General features: G+C 44.4%; 1 protein-coding gene and 1 pseudogene across 1 annotated transcript in view; both read right to left on the bottom strand.

Moving 5' to 3' along the window:
* The window catches only part of FMR1NB (FMR1 neighbor), a 63,700-nt gene extending 43,985 nt beyond the window's left edge, over window positions 1–19,715 (bottom strand). Inside the window, exons 1-2 of the mRNA XM_055123107.1 lie at window positions 19,680–19,715; window positions 19,248–19,311 (exon numbers count right to left, since the gene is read on the bottom strand). The gene's annotated coding sequence lies outside the window, so the exon portion shown is untranslated. The remainder of the gene's footprint in view (window positions 1–19,247; window positions 19,312–19,679) is intronic.
* On the bottom strand, window positions 17,675–18,034 carry LOC101539579 (selenoprotein H-like; annotated as a pseudogene).
* Window positions 19,716–19,820: the final 105 nt, after the last annotated feature.

Genomic DNA, 19,820 nt, shown 5'->3' on the forward strand with positions numbered 1-19,820 from the left:
TAAAGTGCAAGACTGAAAAGGAAAAGAAGTCATTCAAGTTCAGACATCATTTAACATGTACATTCTTGCTCATTTTAGTTAGAATCAATTGAAAAAAATCTACTGTTTTCCCATAATATTTCAAGCACAGAGAAATGACATATTCCATATGCAAAAACGTTAACATAAATCAATACCCAAGGGGGGTTTAATGGGTGTCTGTACTCTCTGAAATTGTATTTAAGGTGAAAACGTGGGTGGGAGATTAGAAGTTAGATCCACAGTGTACAAAACATGAGATTCACATTTCCAAAATATTAGGAGCATCAGCATTAAATGTACTGTTATTATTCTGTTATATAGTCATTCATTTAAAAGTGTGCATGTATCCGGCCCAGGTGTGTGACGTCCCTCCACCCGCCCTTCCCGCGTCCCAGCCTGCTTCTCGGACCCAGACCGCCCCAGCCACCCACACCCCCCGAATGCTGCCCTTGCAGGCGGCACGTGGACCCCAAGCACAACAGCCGTTTTTTCTTCCGACCCAGGTGTGTGACATCCCTCCACCCGCCCTTCCCAGCCTGCTTCTCGGACCCAGCTATTGTGGGGCAAGGGGGTGGCCTATTCTTCAGGAGGGTGGCCTAGGCAAAAGGGGGCATGGCCTCTTTTCTGCCACAGTTATTTTAAAGCCAATGTAAACGAGCACATTCTCCTAAAGCATCACCTTAGGCCTCACATAAGAATTAGTGGAATATCTGAGAGGAAGGACATGTTCTAAAAGGGAAAATAAAAAGGTAACTACCACTGACAAAAAGCATCCAGATTCCTTTTTCACAACAAGAGGGAACAAGGATAGTGAACTTAAAGGTCCCTCTTCCATACAACCACAACAACATGAAGAAACAGCACAAATCCCCACCACAAGGACAGGATGATGAAAGGAGTCCAGAAGCCTCAATAGGCGTTTCCTACAAACTTGAGCTCTCCGATGAAGAATTCAAAGTTGAAGTGCTGAAGATGTTCAATGAACTCAACGTAAAGACTGAAAAGGTATCCATTAAATAAAAGGAGATCCTGACAGAAACAATACAACAGACAGCCAACAAAATATGGGAAGAAATGAGAACAGAAATAAAAAATCTAAAGAAAGAAATGTCACGAATGAGGGATTCAGTAGATGAAATAAAAAACTCAGTGGGTGCCCTCAACAATAGAATGACTACAGCGGAAGACAGAATCAGTGAGCTTGAAGAAGAGCTGAAGGAAGCCAAAAGGCAACAACAAACAATGGGAAGAGACCTCAAAATGGCTCTAGGACAAATCAGAGTCCTAGGGGATGATCTCAAGAGGAACTACATTAGAATGATTGGAGTACCAGAAGGACAGGGAAACAACCCCAGTGAAAAACCACAGTCAAAGAAATTATTGCTGAAAAGTTTCCATATCTGGAGAATGCAGGCATCCAGATTCAAGGAGCCCAAAGGGTGCCAGCTAAAAGAGACCCTAACAGAAAAACTCTAAGACATATCATAGTTAGAATGATGGACGTCATGGATAGAGACACAATACTGCAAGCAGCAAGATCAAAGAAGGAAATCACATACAAAGGAGCACCCCTTAGATTCACAGCAGATCTATAAGAGGAAACCCTCCAAGCCCGAAGGCAGTGGTGGGATCAATGAAATGAATGCTTCACCAAAAACACTTTATCTGGCTAAACTCTCATTCAAACTCAAAGGAATGATACACTATTTTGTAGACAAACAACAGCTCAGGAACTTCATAGACTCAAAAGCAAACCTAAAAGAAGGACTAAAGGGGCTATTGTAAGACAAGAAAAAATCCTACAATTACAACAAGGATGGTGCAGAACCCCATAACAATAATCTCTCTCAATGTCAATGGTCTAAATTCACCAATTAAGAGACACAGAGTGGCAAAATGAATTCAGAGACTCAGCCCAACATTGTGCTGCCTGCAAGAAACACATCTGAATAGCCAGAACAAACAGGGACTCAAAATCAAAGGATGGAAAACAATCCTGCAAGCAAACAACTCCCTCAAAAAAGCTGGGGTGGCATTACTAGTAAAGGACAACATAGATTGCAGGTTGAAAGAGATTAGAAGGGATAGACAAGGCCATTTTTTTATTAATCAAGGGATATGTACAGACAGCAGGAAGTACTCACACTCCTAAACGTGCATGCACCCAATGAGGGACCAGCTAAATACCTACAACAACTGCTAATAGACCTTAAGAAGGACATTGTGAGCAACACAATAGTAATTGGAGATGTCAACACTTCCCTATCACCTCTGGATAGATCAAGAATATTAAAACTCACCAAGGAAATACTGGCTTTGAAGGAAGAAATAGAAGAAAGAGGGCTAATAGATTTGTACAAGGCGATATATACCCCCCAAAAAGAATACACAGTCTTTTCCAATGCACATGGAACATTTTCCACAATAGACCATGCCCTGGCCCACACAACATACCTCAAAAGAATCAGAAAGATAGACATTGTATCAGCTATCTTTTCAGACCATGATGCACTGAAGCTAGAAGTTAATCATGTACAGATGCAGAAAACCAAATCAAACACCTGGAAATTAAACAACTCGATGTTGAACAATGAGTGGATCAGGAAGGAAATCAAGGAAGAAATCAAAAGGTACCTAAAAACAAATGAGTATTAAGACATGAGCTACAAGAACCTGTGGGACGCAGCTAAAGCCGTATTAAGGGGAAAATTTATAGCTATGCAAGCATTTCTCAGGAAGGAAGAAAGGGCCCACATAAATAACTTGACTTCACAGCTTAAGATTTTAGAAAAGGACCAAAAAACGGAGCCCAAACCAGGCAGAAGGAAAGAGATAATAAAACTTAGAGCAGAAATCAATGATATGGAAATGCAAAAGACAATCCGAAAGACCAATGAAAACAAGAGCTCGTTCTTTGAGAAAATAAACAAGATTGATAAACCACTAGCAAAACTCACAAAGAAAGAGAGAGAGAACTCTTATAAACTGAATCAGAAATGAAAAGGGGTATATCACAACAAACACCAAAGAATTTCAAAAGATCATGAGAGACTACTTTGAACATCTGTATGCTACCAGACAAGAGAACCTAGAAGAAATGGATAAATTCCTTGATTCCTATAATCTCCCAAGGCTGAATCAAGAAGACCTGGAATACCTGAACAGTCCTATTAATATCAAGGAAATTGAAACTGTAATCAAAAGTCTTCCCCAAAACAAAAGCCCGGGTCCAGATGGATTCACTAGCGAATTCTTCCAGACATTTAAAGAGGACCTATTGCCAATTCTTCTCAAGATTTTCCAGGAAAACGAAGAAACAGAAATCCTCCCAAACAGTTTCTATGAGGCTCATATCTTCCTAATACCAAAAGCAAACAAAGACACCATAAAAAAATAGAAAACTACAGGCCACAATATGGACGATTCTCAAAAAGTTAGAAATTGAGCTCCCATTTGACCCAGCAATACCACTCCTGGGAATATATCCCGGAGAGGCAAAAAGGTATAGTAGAGATGACATCTGCATTTCCATGTTCATTGCCGCTCTGTTTACAATAGCCACAATATGGAAAAAACCAAAGTGCCCGAAAACAGATGATTGGGTAAAGAAACTCTGTTATATTTACACAATGGAATACTACATAGTGGTCAGAAAACATGAAGTCATGAAATTTGCATATAAGTGGATCAACATGGAAAGTATCATGCTGAGTGAAATGAGTCAGAAAGAAAGAGACAGACATAGAAAGATCGCACTCATATGTGGAATATAAAGTAGCTGAGAGGTACAAGCTTACAATGTTGCGATTCCTGGCAGACATTTCTCTGGACTTAGTTACTAAAATACTAAAATACAGAAATCCAAAACTATGCTGCTGCTACTGCGGCCTCCTGACCTCATATCTCTTCATTCTCAGCAATGGAAAACAAATTACCAAATGCTTTCTTTTCAGCAGATCAACTTTAGGGGGGAGAAACTCCAAATCAATAATAGTGATTTTTTTGTTTAAATATTGAATGTAATCAAAGTAAAGTGAAAGTAAAGTGAAATTTACCAGTTACACATGCGGGGTGGGGGGCTGGGGAGGTGGGGGGAAGGGGGGGGTATATCGTGATTCTTGGTGGTGGAGTAGGTGCACTGGTGAAGGGATGGGTGTTTGAGCATTGTATAACTGAGACTTTAACCTGAAAGCTTTGTAACTTTCCACATGGTGAATCAATAAAAGAATTAAAAAAAAAAGAAAACTACAGGCCAATTACCCTGATGAATACGGATGCAAAGATTCTCAACAAAATACTAGCAAACAGAATTCAACAACTCATCAAAAGGATCATACACCATGACCAAGTGGAATTTATCCCGGGGATGCAAGGATGGTTTAACATTCGGAAATCAATCAATATAATCCATAATATCAACAAAAGAAAAGAACCATATGATCATATCAAATGATGCAGTGAAAGCATTTGACAAGATCCAGCACCTGTTTATGATGAAAATTCTTGCCAAAATGGGTATAGAAGGGACTTTCCTCAATATAGTCAAAGCCATCTACCACAAGTCTACAGCAAGCATCATCCTCAATGGGGAAAAACTAAGAGCCTTCCCTCTAAGATCAGGGACGAGACAAGGATGCCCACTCTCTCCAATTCTGTTCAATATAGTACTGGAAGAACTTGCAACAGCGGTAAGACAAGAAAAGGTATTAAGGGCATTCAAATAGGAAAGAAGGAAATCAACCTCTCACTATTTGCAGATATGATACTATACTTAGATAACCCTAAAACCTCTACCAAGAAACTCTTAGAAAGAATAGACTTGTATAGTAAAGTTGAAAGCTATAAAATCAATAGCTAAAAGTCCATGGCTTTCCTATATGCAAATAACAAGAGAGAAGAAAGTGATATCAAAACAGCAATCCCATTCACAATCATGCCTCAGAAAATTAAGTACCTCGGAATAAGCTTAACTAAGGAGGTAAAGGACTTGTACAAAGAAAACTACAAAACACTACCTCAAGAAATATTAGAGGACACGAGGAAATGGAAAAATATCCCATGCTAATGGATTGGGGAATTAACATTGTCAAAATGGCAATACTACCCAAAGCATTGTACACATTCAATGTGATCCCTATAAGGATACCCATGACATTTTTCAAAGAAATGGAATGAACACTTCTGAAATTCATATGGAACAATAAGCCCCCACGTATGGGAGGAATCAACCTCCCCAACCTCAATCTCTACTACAAAGCAGTAATAATTAAAACAGCATGGTACTGGAACAAGGAAAGCCTCTTCAACAAATGGTGCTGGCAAAACTGGACAGCAATATGCAAAAAAAATGGGCTTAGATCTCTACTTAACGCCAGGTACAAAAGTCAGGTCAAAGTGGATTAAAAATCTCAACATCAGACCATAATCCATAAGGTATAAGGAAGACAAGGTTGGCAAAACCCTCCACGACATTGAAGCTAATGGTATTTTCAAGGATGACACACCACTGATCAATCAAGTGAAAACAGAGATAAACAAACAGGACTACCTTAAACTAAGAAGCTTCTGCACCTCAAAAAATAACAGTGACCAAAATACAAAGACATTCTACAGAATGGGAGGGTATTCAACTAATACCCATCTGATAAGGGGTTGATATCAAGGATATACAAGGCACTGGTTGAACTCTACAAGAAGAAAACTCCCAAACCCATAAAAAAATGGGGGATGGAAATGAACAGAAATTTTCTCAAAGAAGAAATCCAAATGGCTTAAAGACACATGAGAAAATGCTCTATGTCACTAATCATCAGGGAGATGCAGATAAAAAAAACTGTGAGATACCACCTCACACCACAGAGACTGGCCCACATCCAAAAGAACAAAAGCTACCAGTGTTGGCGTGGATGTAGGGAGAAAGGGACTCTCCTCACTGCTGGTAGGAATGCCGACTTGTTTAGCCCTTTTGGAAAACAATATGGACGATTCTAAAAAAATTATAAATTGAGCTCCCATTTGACCCAGCAATATAACTCCTGGGAATATATCCCAGAGATGCAAAGAGGTATAGGAGAAACGGCATCTGCATTTGTATGTTCATTTCAGCACTGTTTACAATAGCCAAAATCTGGAAAAAAACAGAGTGCCCAAAAACAGATGACTGGCTAAAGAAACTTTGGTACATCTACACAATGGAATTTTATGCAGCTGTTAGAAAAGATGAATTCATGAAAATTGCATATAAGTGGATCAACATGGAAAGTATCATATTAAGTGAAATGAGTCAAAAAGAGAGAGACAGACATAGAAATATTGCACTCATCTTTGGAATATAAAATAACAGAGTGGGAGACTAACACCTAAGAGATGTATAGATAAGGATCAGGAGGTCTGCACCACATCCTGGAAACTGGCCTCACATGCTGGGGGAAAAGGCAGCTGAGATAGAGAAGGGAATACTAAGTTGAGGATGTTGGAAGGACCCGTTCGGGTTGGAAGATGCGAACTAAAAGTAGACTATAGACCAAACATGAAGGCCACTCAATACCTCTATTGCAAACTACAACACCCAAAAGGAGAGAGAACAAAAGGGAATGCCCTGCCTCAGAGGCAGGATGGGGTGGTGGGGCATGGAGTGGGTGTGGTGGGAGGGATACTTGGATCATTGGTGGAGGTGAATGGGCAATGGTGGAGGGATGGGCAAATGATCACTGTATGAGTGAAATGCAAACACAAAAGTTCATAAGTTTGTAACTGTACATCACATTGATTCTCTAATAAAAATGTAAAAATAAAAAATTAAAAGTGTGCATGCTTGTATATGTGTGTGTGCCTGTGACAGAGGGAAACATATCAACACTATTATGGTATCACACAAAGTTGGCATCACTCACAATAGGGAAAGCCTTTATAAAATCTTAAACACCCATGTTATTTCTTCCCCCTATATATTCACCCCTCCCAAATCTGCATCAGCCAGCATCTGGGTCTTCTCATATTCTCCTTTACACACAGACTCCAGTATCTTTCCCTTCCCCCATTACATTTCATATGCTGAATATTTCCATCCTCTGGGTCTCTAATTTGCATCTATACACTTATTAATATGCTCAGAAAACAAAAGATTAGAAACCAGTTTCTTTTAATGGCATCAAGAAATAGTAAAGAATCAATTTCACTTCCCAATCACAACTTGGACTTTTGTAATTTCTCTATTACCAAAGGAAAAAAGCAGAATAATACCTAACTACATTTTAAATGGGACAAAACCTCAAATCAAAGGTATTCATGAGCAAGCCATTTGCACAGTCATAGAGAGTCTGGTGCTTAAAAGAGCTGCATGCTGGTTTAATGCTTGCTATCATCCTGAAATTCATAATAAGTGTTGAACAAGAGGCTGTGCCTTTTCATTTAGAAATTAGTTGCCAGTCTTGCTCTGCAGCCAAGTCTCTCGGGTAAAGAACTAGATTAAAGGCCTGGGAGACCGAATGTGAATAGACATAACGGTATCAATTTGCAAAGAATTCTGCTTAGGCTTTATTAAGCTGAGGGTCTACACATACTGTAATCTTTCCATGCCCCGTCTTTAAACACCTGACTGCATACTTTGGCTTTGCCATCTACCACTTAGTTAAGAACCTAAGCAAGGCAATAAACTGCTATGCCTTGGTTTTGTTGTCTTTAAACTTGGGATAATATTTTTAAATATTTTAGGGGTCAGATGAAGTCATATTGAATTCTTAGAACAATATAAAATAAGTAAAGCTTTTTGTCACTTTTCACTGTTAATTTTAACTGTTTATAGCTTTAAACTGAATATTCCTTTTTCACATATTTTTATAAATGACACCATTTTAAAGAATTTCAAATAAATAATTCTCTTAAAAGCACTTTTCTATTTATAGTAACTATATCCTAGTTTCCTTTTAAAAATACTTTTATGGAATGAGGCCAGAGTATTTGCCTTGTATTTAGTTAAACTGGGTTTGATCCCAGCACCCCATTTGGTACCCTGAGTCCCTCCATGAGTGATCCCTGAACACAGAGCCAGGAGGAAGCTCTGTGTACCACCAGGTATGACCCCTAAACACAGCACAACAAAACATTGTGGAAAAGGCAAGGGAGTTCAAAGAAAAAACATTAAAAACTGGTAATATTTAGATAACCAAGAACTGGGCCAGAAAGAAAGCTCATGTATGAAGGCCAAGGTTTAATCTCAGCAAATATTAGGAGAAAACTCTTAATAACCTTTAGGTGTAGCCAAATTTTCCAAAAATATAACCAAGAATTATAGAGATTTTATACAAACGACTATGATAGGGAGAAACACCCATATAGTAAAATGTCAGTTTTAGATATAGTAACTACAGCCTAACAAATCAGAGTCACTACCAAGACATCTCAGGCCAACTAACTCCTAGTTCAGGGCTTCTCCAACTATGCCACATGAACGAATGGTTAAATCCAGAGAAAGCTGATGCCTAATGAGGCACACAGCAGGCAACCAGGCCTTCTATGTGCACTGCTTCATTCATTCCCCAAAGGTGACACATAAATTCTAATATACAAAAACTAGTACTATGCTTTTATCGCAGAGTTAGAACACTTTGAAAATATTACCTACTAGTCAAACTTTATTTCTTCCACTTTTTTAAATCCTCCCCTAAAAGTGATATGCAATAAAGACATACAACAGGTTACAGCAAACTACCAGGAGAAATGAGATTACCTTTCCCATCTCCAATATTTCACTAGTCTCCAATACACACTGTTATCTTGGGTCCCTCGAGTTCAATTTCCCTCGGTGGCATTAAACCTTAAAAGTTATGTCTAGAAAGAATCCCCCTTTGCGCTCTAGGACTATGTGTGTCATACCGTAATACTCCAGGGCAACAGTCAAATTATTTTCTTTTATTTCTCAGAGTGTATGGCTTCAAACAATGAAAATGTGTTTTTCCACAGTTCTGGGGGCTAGAAGTTAAAAGTCAAGTTGGTTTCTTTGAGTGCCCTGGAATAAGGTTCCTTGGCTTGTATATGATAATCCTCTACCTTGGAGAATGAAAACACACTGAGAAATAAAATAATTTGATTGTGACCCTAGAGTATTATAGTATGGCATACACATTTTAATGCAGTCATTCATCCATGAATGCTTATCTCTGTCCAAATTTTTCTTTTTTAAAAGGACATCAGTCAAATTGGATTATAGTGTACTCTAGATCAGAGGTTTCAACCACCAGTTCATAGGCTGATTCTGATTCACAGAGGCTTTCTAAACCACAGCTCCAGATTTTTCAACTGTGGGCTGCAATCCAGATGGGGTTGCATAACTCTTGAGCAATTTACTCGAAAATAAATTTCTAGGATTTGTATACCTACATACCCAAAATCACATAAAAATTTCTCAGTAGAAAATGAGCTGCAAAGAAAATTCTCAGAATTTAACTGTCGCCATGCTCATGGCTGCTCTCCACATGCTCCGGCAGAGCCTCACCCATGGGAGAACCTCCAGAAAACCCAGGTTTCAGGACTTTATGACTGAGAATTCTAGTTCAACGGGACTGGAAACGGAGGTCCTCTGCCCATATTCCCCCTCCCCACCCCCAACTCCCCATCTCCAGTGACTCATCAGTCATGCCCATAAGTGCCAGATAATCTTGTCACCGGCCACCATTCAGACACACGTCCTTCTCTCCCAGAAGGAAGTATGACAGAGAGGGTGGGGGAGAGTGGGACGGGCCTAACGGGGTCACTCCCAATGTGTGTGTGTGGAGGGAGGGGCATCACTCCCTGCCTGGTTGCTCCAGGTGGCCTTGAAGGTAACCACAGAATACTGCATCCTGCATGCCACAAACGAACTTCAGTCCTTTGAGCCTGCTACCTGCCCCACCAGTGGTTAAAATTGTGGGTTAGGGGGTTGGGTATTTGGGCAGAATAAGTCAGGACTGAAATCCAAAAACTTTAGTGGGATTGAATCTTGGAAGAAGCTGAGAAGCTGGGGGCAGGGAATGAGGAAGGAAGGGGACAGCTTTCTCCCATTTTCTCAAAGCTTCTTGCCCTTCCCACCTACCCTATTGTCTCAGCGTGCCATGCCCTTCCCATCTCTCTCAAAATCCCAACACCATGAAGCCTTTCCACCCTGCCCCCTCCAAGTCTGAGGGCCATGACGCCTTCCTGCCCCACCACCTCCCAGTCTGGACTCCATGAGGCCTTCCCATCACTCCCACCACTTAATCTGGGCATCATGAAACCTTCCCACACCATCCCCACAGTCTGGGAACCTTGAGGCCTTTCTGCCCCGCCCCCTAGTCGGGACGTCAGGATGCCTTCCCGCCCCACCCCCACAGTCTGGGTGCCCTGACGCCTTCCCGCCTCCCAACCGCCACAGTTGGGCGCCATGATGCCTTCCCGTCCCATCCTCACATCTGGGCGCCATGATGCCTTCCCGCCCCACCCCCACAGTCCGGGTGCCCTGACGCCTTCCCGCCTCCCAACCCCCACAGTCGGGCGCCATGACGCCTTCCCGTCCCATCCTCACATCTGGGCGCCATGATGCCTTCCCGCCCCACCCCCACAGTCTGGGTGCCGTGACGCCTTCCCGCCTCCCAACCGCCACAGTTGGGCGCCATGATGCCTTCACGTCCCATCCTCACAGTCTGGGCGCCATGATGCCTTCACACCCCACCCCCGCATTCTGGGTACCGTGACGCCTTCCCGCCTCCCAATCCCCACAGTTGGGCGCCATGATGCCTTCCCGTCCCATCCTCACAGTTGGGCGCCATGATGCCTTCCCGTCCCATCCTCACATCTGGGCGCCATGATGCCTTCCCGCCCCACCCCCACAGTCTGGGTGATGTGACAGCTTCCTGCCTCCCAACCCCCACAGTTGGGCGCCATGATGCCTTCACGTCCCATCCTCACAGTTTGGGCGCCATGACGCCTTCCCGCCCCACCCCCACAGTCTGGGTACCCTGAGGCCTTCCCGCCTCTCAACCCCCATAGTCGGGCACCATGACGCCTTCCCGTCCCATCCTCACAGTCTGGGCGCCATGATGCCTTCCCGCCCCACCCCCACAGTCTGGGTGCCATGACGCCTTCCCGCCTCCCAACCGCCACAGTTGGGCGCCATGATGCCTTCACGTCCCATCCTCACAGTCTGGGCGCCATGATGCCTTCACACCCCACCCCCACAGTCTGGGTGCCGAGACGCCTTCCCGCCTCCCAACCGCCACAGTTGGGCGCCATGATGCCTTCACGTGCCATCCTCACAGTCTGGGCGCCATGATGCCTTCACACCCCACCCCAACATTCTGGGTACCGTGACGCCTTCCCGCCTCCCAACCCCCACAGTTGGGCGCCATGATGCCTTCCCGTCCCATCCTCACAGTTGGGCGCCATGATGCCTTCCCGCCCCACCCCCACAGTCCGGGTGCCCTGACGCCTTCCCGCCTCCCAACCCCCACAGTTGGGCGCCATGATGCCTTCCCGTCCCATCCTCACATCTGGGCGCCATGATGCCTTCCCGCCCCACCCCCACAGTCTGGGTGATGTGACAGCTTCCTGCCTCCCAACCCCCACAGTTGGGCGCCATGATGCCTTCACGTCCCATCCTCACAGTTTGGGCGCCATGACGCCTTCCCGCCCCACCCCCACAGTCTGGGTACCCTGAGGCCTTCCCGCCTCTCAACCCCCATAGTCGGGCACCATGACGCCTTCCCGTCCCATCCTCACAGTCTGGGCGCCATGATGCCTTCCCGCCCCACCCCCACAGTCTGGGTGCCCTGACGCCTTCCCGCCTCCCAACCGCCACAGTTGGGCGCCATGATGCCTTCACGTGCCATCCTCACAGTCTGGGCGCCATGATGCCTTCACACCCCACCCCCACATTCTGGGTACCGTGACGCCTTCCCGCCTCCCAACCCCCACAGTTGGGCGCCATGATGCCTTCCCGTCCCATCCTCACAGTTGGGCGCCATGATGCCTTCCCGCCCCACCCCCACAGTCCGGGTGCCCTGACGCCTTCCCGCCTCCCAACCCCCACAGTCGGGCGCCGTGACGCCTTCCCACCCTGCCCCAACTCTGGGCGCCATGAGGCCTTCTCCTCCCCTCCCAGTCCCGACACCCGCGGCCTTCCCGCCCCCTCCCAGCTGACCATGGCCACTCTCCTCTCACCGGCTCTCAAGCAGTAGCCCAGCAGCAGCAGCACCCAGAGGCCAATCAGCAGCAGCCCAAAGCGTCTCCGAGTGAGCATCCTGGTGAAGGGGCAGCGCCTGTTGGACTGGAACCCACGCAGGGACGCCTGCCAGCTGGGTCTCGGCAGGGCGGCCCGGGTGGCCGTTAGGCCCACCACACTGTAGCCGGGTTGTGAGCCCAGGGCCGGGTTCTCCGCAGTGAATCGCGGCATGACCGGAATGGGTCGATAACGGTCACTGCGCAGAATCCTAATCCTCATTCTGCTCTTCCCGCGCAGGGAGCCAACGGCGGCTGCCATGGCACCAACGAGTTCCGGCCACACCAACACGTCTGCCACCAATGGCTGCCAGACACCCAGAAGCCTCCTCAGGGTGCTCTGGCTCTGCACGAGGCCAGATGCTGATGTTACCCTGGCCACACCCCTTTTTTAACTGTCACAGGGCTCTGTGGGCTCCAGGCCTAGTCACGTTGCTCCTTCCCTAGTGTCTTTCGGGCCACGTGGCACTGCACCTACTAGCAGCAGAGTCACCAGACACCTTCACTGGGCTGATGCTTCCAGCCTTGAGGAACTCCTCTTGCTTGTTCTCTGAAGCTCCTGTTGGCCATGCCTCCAGTGCTCACTGCAGCAGCTGCTGGGCTCAAGTGGTTATTTACATGCACATTTTAAATAAAATCAAATGAACTCAAGCAATCAGTTCCTCAATCACAGCAGTTATGTGATAAGTGCTCAGTAACCATATAGTGCATAACGATATATTGGACACTGTGCCGCAGGCATTGCCAAAACGGCAGAACACTGTGCTGGGCAGTTCTTGGAACAGAAAATGTAATAAACGTGGTCATTCTCGAAATAGTTGATTACCTGTAGTAGGAGCTTGCAGAATGGTGTGGGGTCTCCTTCCAGATCTGAGCTTACGTGAACTTAGGTGACCAAGAACTGCACATGCATGTGCACTGGCCCTAATCAGCACATATAGGTGGCCCAAATCATCCCCCCACTACGTGGTCCTTGGATTGCCCCAGGTTGTAGCTCCCAAAATAAAAGTAGTAACTTGGGACCGGAGCAATAGTTAAGCGAGTAGGACACTCACTTTACATATATCCGACCTGGAATAAATCTCCAACACCACATACGGTTTCCTGAGAACTGCCAGGAATAAGCACTAAGCACAGAGTCAGGAATAAACTTTGAGCACTGCCAGGTGTGGCCCCCTTAAAAATAATATCTATACATATATATATGCATATACATACATACATATATATATATAGAGAGAGAGTTTGCTGCAGGTTGACTTTAGGTTAAGCTTGCGACCACTCACTACTTTCGAACTAGGCAGTCTCTTGCCCGCATGCCTGGCTGTCTTCCCCAGGGCCCCTCGAAGGGGATGGGCTCCAGCTTCCCTCCCCACCCCTAGCAGAGCTCCCAGTGGCCGGAGACTACCAGAACCTAGCTACAACCATGCTTGAGGCCCCTCTCCACATATTCAGATGGGCCTCACGCATGAAGGCACCAGCAGAGAAACCCAGGTGTGTGTAATCCCATCAATGGCCAACATCCAGAGACTTAAAAGCAAGCTCCCAGAAGCAATATCTTGTAGCCTACTTCTCCCTCTTGGAGAAACTGGCAAGCTTCTGAGAGTCTCTTGCCCACATGGGACAGCCTTGCAAGCTTCCCATGGTGTATTCATATGCTAAATCCAGTAACAAGCTGGATCCCATTCCCCTGACCCTGAAAGAACCTCCAGTGCGACATCATTGGGAGGGCCAAGTCGAGAGAGACTTCTAAGATCTCAGGGAAAGGAAGAATGACGAGGTTACTGAGCCTGCTCGAGAAATCGATGATTAATGGGATTTTGTGATTCATGATATATATATATATTCGTGTATATTCGTGATATATATATATATTCGTGATATATCCCGTTGCTTATCGATTTGTTCAAGCATGCACCAGTAACATCTCTCATTGAGAGACTTATTGTTACTGTTTTTGGCATATCCAATATGCACGGGTAGCTAGATCAATATCCCTGATGAACACTGATTAGAAGATCCTCAACAAAATATTAGCAAATAGGATCCAACAACTCATCAAAAAGATCATACATGATGACCAAGTGGAATTCATCCCAGTGATGCAAGGATGGTTTAACATTCGGAAATCAACCAATACGCACGGGTAGCTTGCCAGGCTCTGCCACGCGGGCTCCATATTCTCGGTAGCTTGCCGGGATCTTCAAGAGGGGCAGAGGAATCAAACTCGGGTTGGCCGCATGAAAGGTGAAAGCCCAACCGCTATTCGTGATATATAACAAAATGTTATTTACTTTTAGAGACATAATATTGCATTGAAAATAAGGCCTGGAGAGATAGTACAGCAGGTACGGCACTTGCTTGCACATGATTGACCCAAGTTGGATCTGCAGAATTCCAAATGGTCCCCTGGAGTACCACCAGTTATCCCTGCATCTCACTCTACTTTCCAGGAAACTCAAAAATGAGCCATCTCAATTGCATTCTCATCCTTACATTTCATTCTGTTTTTTTCTAATGGTTTAATGAGCGTAGAGCCACGAGTAACCCCTGAACATCGCTGGATATGGCCCCAAAACAAAAACAAAGGTTTGTGTAAAAATAAATGAAACAGAGGCTGGAGCAATAGCACAGCGGGTAGGGCATTTGCCTTGAATTCGGCCGACCCGGGTTTGATTCCCAGAATCCCATATGGTCCCCAGAGCACCGCCAGGGGTAATTCTTCAGTGCAAAGTCAGGAGTAGCCCCTATACATCACCAGGCGTGACCCAAAAAGCAAATAAATAAATAAATAAATAAATAAATAAATAAATAAATAAAACAATATATGTGAACAGAGTATGCAAGAACACTAGAGTGACTCAGGTTGGAGCAAGTAATGTTGGAACAAAGATGCCAAAGGGATAAGGGAAGCTCATGGGCCTTTTGGTGGTGGGGATGTCCAGTCACTTTGTATATCAATACCAAAAACTTGAATACTATTGTAAGCCTATTACCTAGACTATAATAATATATTCAGAATTTAATTTTTTTTGAAAGAGTGCCTCCAAACACTTAAATTTCATTTCAATCATATGCCACACTTCTCCTACTGGCCTCACAGTGCAACAAGGATCAAATGAACATTGCTTCTACACCCCCTTCATGTGTTAAAAACCTGGTGCTTCATCAATATCCCAGTATTGCTCTTGGATCTCAGGATGGCATATCTGTTAGCCCAGTGGATTTCAACCTTCATGTCTGTGGAATAGCACTTAACCAGAGATCATGATTGAAAACTACTGCATCTCACTCTGCTCTCCAGGGAATTCAAAAATGAACCATCTCAATTGCATTCTCATCCTCACATTTCATTCTGGTTTTTCTAATGGTTTTCTACCAGATTCATTCTGGTGTTCTTTCCTCTCTGAATTAGGGGGGAGGTTGAGAAAAGCTTTCCTATGCACTAATACTTGAAACTTTCCACAATCAACCCCAAGCCACCCCCCACACTCAGGAGCTACACATACCACTCTTTAGTTTGTTAGAATATCAGACCAGAGAGGGGCTGGAGGTTGCCCAAGAATTTCCAGGATAATCCCTGGGTCTGCTGATTTCTGGAAGCTCCCCAGTCAAAGAAAATCAGCTGCGAAAAGAATTGGCTTTCCTTCCACATTTCTGTTTTTGTTGTTATGTGGCACACTCAGCCATGCTCAGGGTTTACTCCTAGCTGTGTGCTCAGGGACCATTCCTGGCAGTGCTCAGGGGACCATACGGAATGTTGGGGATAGAACATAGGTTTCTCATGTTCAAGACAAATGCCCTACCTGCTGTACTATCATTCCAGTCCCTTCTTTCATATTTATAATGCATTTTCAACCTGTATTTCTCCAAAACTCATTTGATCAGATGACTGTCCTGCAAGATATTTGCCAATAGCTTCTGAAACTACTGCTTACATCTTGCAGAAAGAAAAGTGTCTGAGATACTTGCAAGTAATAAGGAAAGCTGTCCCATTTTTTACAGACAGCTGCCGAAGATGCAAAATGACTGAGTTAAAGACAAAGAACAATGGCCTTCCTGAGATACCCAGAAACTTGGGAGCCTGATTGCCTCCCCAAAACGCAATTCATATTTTAAAACATTTGGCAAACACGTCACCATACAGCTACCCTAAATAAAGGCTGAGAGTAATTGAGCTAGAGCTCAAGGGTTTGGAAGTCATTTCTGAATCACCTCACAAATTACATTCTCTGAGCCTCAGTTTCCCCTTATGCAAATTATACCTGTGGACAGCATGATCAGGAAGACTGTTTGCAGCTCAAGCTTCCTCCAGCTGGTATTATATCCAATTGCTAAAAACAAGGAATTATAGGAAAATGCAGTACTCTCTCACCACCTACATTATCCTGATGGCAGCCCAAATTACTACCAAGATTTGGCGAAGTGTTGAAGTTCAGGGCAAGCAATCCCAGTATCTGCCAAAGCAGTGTCACAATTACTTTGAATTAATGTTACTTCAAGAATGAGACAGAAAGCATCAAAGGGACACTCTGACACCCCACCCCAATGTTCTTAAAAGCATGAAATAAGCCTTAGCAGTGAAATGCATCAAAAAAATTTAAAAATCTCAAAGAGATAGGGAATTCTGAGATAGAAGTTAAGTCATTGTGTAACAAACCCTACTTAGGTTTGGCTAACTCATAAAGTTTAAGTCTCTTTGTCTTGTCAGTTCTTCACAAATGCATTCTTTCCTTGTCAAAACGAGATATAGAAACTGATGCTCGGTGCTCCTTCTGATATTATGATGCTTCCAAATGGACAAAACAATCTGTCTTTCTTCCCATTTGTCTGTCTTGTGGCAATTTAAATACAAAAGCAGCCCAAAGAACTTTGGAAGATGAAGAAGAAAACAACATTTTTTTCTCATATAATGACTAAATCACTAATGTTATGCCTGAGCACTCACTGGTCTACACAACTCTAATCTGAGATTTTATTTATTTTATTTTTATAAAAATGTATGTATAGTATCTATTTGATGACTTATCAGATGAACTTTCTTCTTTTGGGTCTGGCAGCTCAAGCTTCCAGACCCAAGGCAAACGTCCTACCTGCTCTGCTATCACTCCAGCCCCTCAAATCTTTTTTTAGAACTATCTAATTTGTTTTCTATACAGGCTCAACTTGATGGCATTCCCAATAAGGGTTGGTTTTTTTTTTAATTGTTTTACTATTCAAACGGTTTGTTTCAACTTTTGTTAAGCAAACCAAATCCAAGACTTTTTCAGTGCCTTACTGGGGTTTCCTGAACTGTCATTTCTGGAGAGAAAGAAACTTGGCTTCAGGCACATGACTGACGTTTGGTCATGTTCCATCATGGATGCTCCAACACCACCAGAACAGAAAGCTCATTCGCGAGGGCGTCCCTACGGGAGGTGCTTCTTCAGTCCACCACCAGCTCCTGCGGCTCCGGGAACTTGAGTTTGCGCGGGGGGGGGGGGGGAGGGGGCGGTTTCTTAATCCCAGTCCAGAGCTGCGCACGGCTGCCGTCCGGGCACAGCAGCGTCACCTCGAGGCTGCCCCACCGGGGCTTGGCGGGGTTCACTTTAACGGGCAGCTCTGGGGCCGCCTGGCGCAGCACCTGGCTCAGGGCTGCGGCGTTGCACCCGTAGACACGTCAGCTGGTGCAGCGCTCGATGACGACCACCGTCTCCTCCAGCTCGCTGCCCACCTTCTCCCGCTTCTCGGCCGTCGCCGCCAGCGCCGCCACCTCGGCTTTGCGCTTCTTCCCGCGCGGGGCCATGGCGCCCCCAAAACCCTAGAAAAGTTATGAACTTTTCCTTGCATTTGACTCACACCAGTCTGATTCCTGTTATCACATGACCCCCAAATCTCATTGGATGCAGCCCTGCAGGCCCCTGAGAACCACCAGGGTGATACAGGTATGCACAGAACTGCAGGCCGTGAGTAGCACTGCTCCTTGGGGCTCTCAGCAAACCTGGAAAAGAACCTCCAAGCCTCCTGAGCACCACTTGGGAGAAACTCAGCTAATTCGGGTTCGATTCCCAGCACCCCATTAGTAACTCAGTAAGCCCTGAGCACAGCTGGGGGTGGCCCAAAATTTTTCAAACAGCTGGGGCATATAGAAGTTCAATTTTTTTTTCTTTGTGGGTCACACCTGACAACATACAGGGGTTATCCTGGCTCTGCACTCAGGAATTACTCCCGAGTAATATGCTCAGGGGACCATATGGGATGCTGGGAATTGAACCCGGGTCAGCCGCGTGCAAGGCAAACATCCTACCTGCTCTGCTATCACTCCAACCCCTCAAATCTTTTTTTAGAACTATCTAATTTGTTTTCTATACAGGCTCAACTTGATGGCATTCCCAATAAGGGTTTCTTCCTCACCATACTATCAGCCCTGGTTGATTCTACTCTATTTGATGTATGCCAATATTACTGATGTCAGGTGATATCTCATTGTTGTTTTGATTTGCATTTCCCTGATTTTTGTGACGAAGAGCACCATTTCATATATCTATTGTCCACCCATACATCTTCTTCGAAGAATATGCATAATCTGTGACAATGTAAACGATGTCCTTTTAGGGAAGTGGATGCAAAGTCGAGCTCGTTCCCCTAATACAGCACTATGCTGGATCAGAATCAAAGACTCTACCCAACATTCTCTATCTCTCTCCATCTCTACCCCCCCTCTCCCCCACCCCACTTGGGTTTTCTGAAAGAAATATATCTTTCTTGGAACATAAACTTACAACCAGCAAAAGTTGTAGTTATAGGAATGAGAAGCAAAGTGTAAACATATTCCCAATTGTAAATGTAAAATTACACTATCCTCATTCATCCTTTATTTTCACCTGCACCCTAAGTTCTTAGTCCCACATATTGTAAATAAGGAAGAAACAGATCTTATGTTTATTCTAGTCTTTGTTCAGACTGCACAGCATGTTCTGCAAGTCAGTACTCCAAATTTACAGGATATTTTCACCTACCTGGAGTTATTACTAGGTGTTCAATAGGCCAAGAGTTTTTCCAACTTCGTTGACAAATAAAATTCTAAGGGAAAGCATACAGCATGTTGATTTGATATAAATATGCATTGTGAAATTATATCCACCCATTCACTCCTAAAAACTAAGATCTGAGCCTATCCCAAGAACTCAAAAACACTAACTCAAAGAGATATATCAACAAAACTACATTCATTAGGACACTATTTACAACATCCAAGATGTGAAAATAACCCTTCATGTGAAGGATGAAGGTATATAGAAGTCATGGTAAATATATAGCCAGTGGAATACTACTCAGCTATTAGATAAAATCTTGCATTTTCTGGATGGCTCTAGAAGGGGTCATGTTAGGTGATATAAATCAAAAGCATAAAGAGGGCAGAGCAGTAGTATAGTGGGTAGGGCTCTTACCTTTCATGCGCCCAATACAGACTCGATCCTTGGCACCTCATATGGTCCCCCAAGCCCTATCAGGAGTGATCTGTGAATGCAGAAGTAGGAGTAAACCCTGATCACAGCTGGGTGTGCTCCCAAAAAAATAAGTATAAATAA

The sequence above is a fragment of the Sorex araneus genome, chromosome X, assembly GCF_027595985.1.
Source record: "Sorex araneus isolate mSorAra2 chromosome X, mSorAra2.pri, whole genome shotgun sequence".
NCBI lineage: Eukaryota > Metazoa > Chordata > Mammalia > Eulipotyphla > Soricidae > Sorex > Sorex araneus.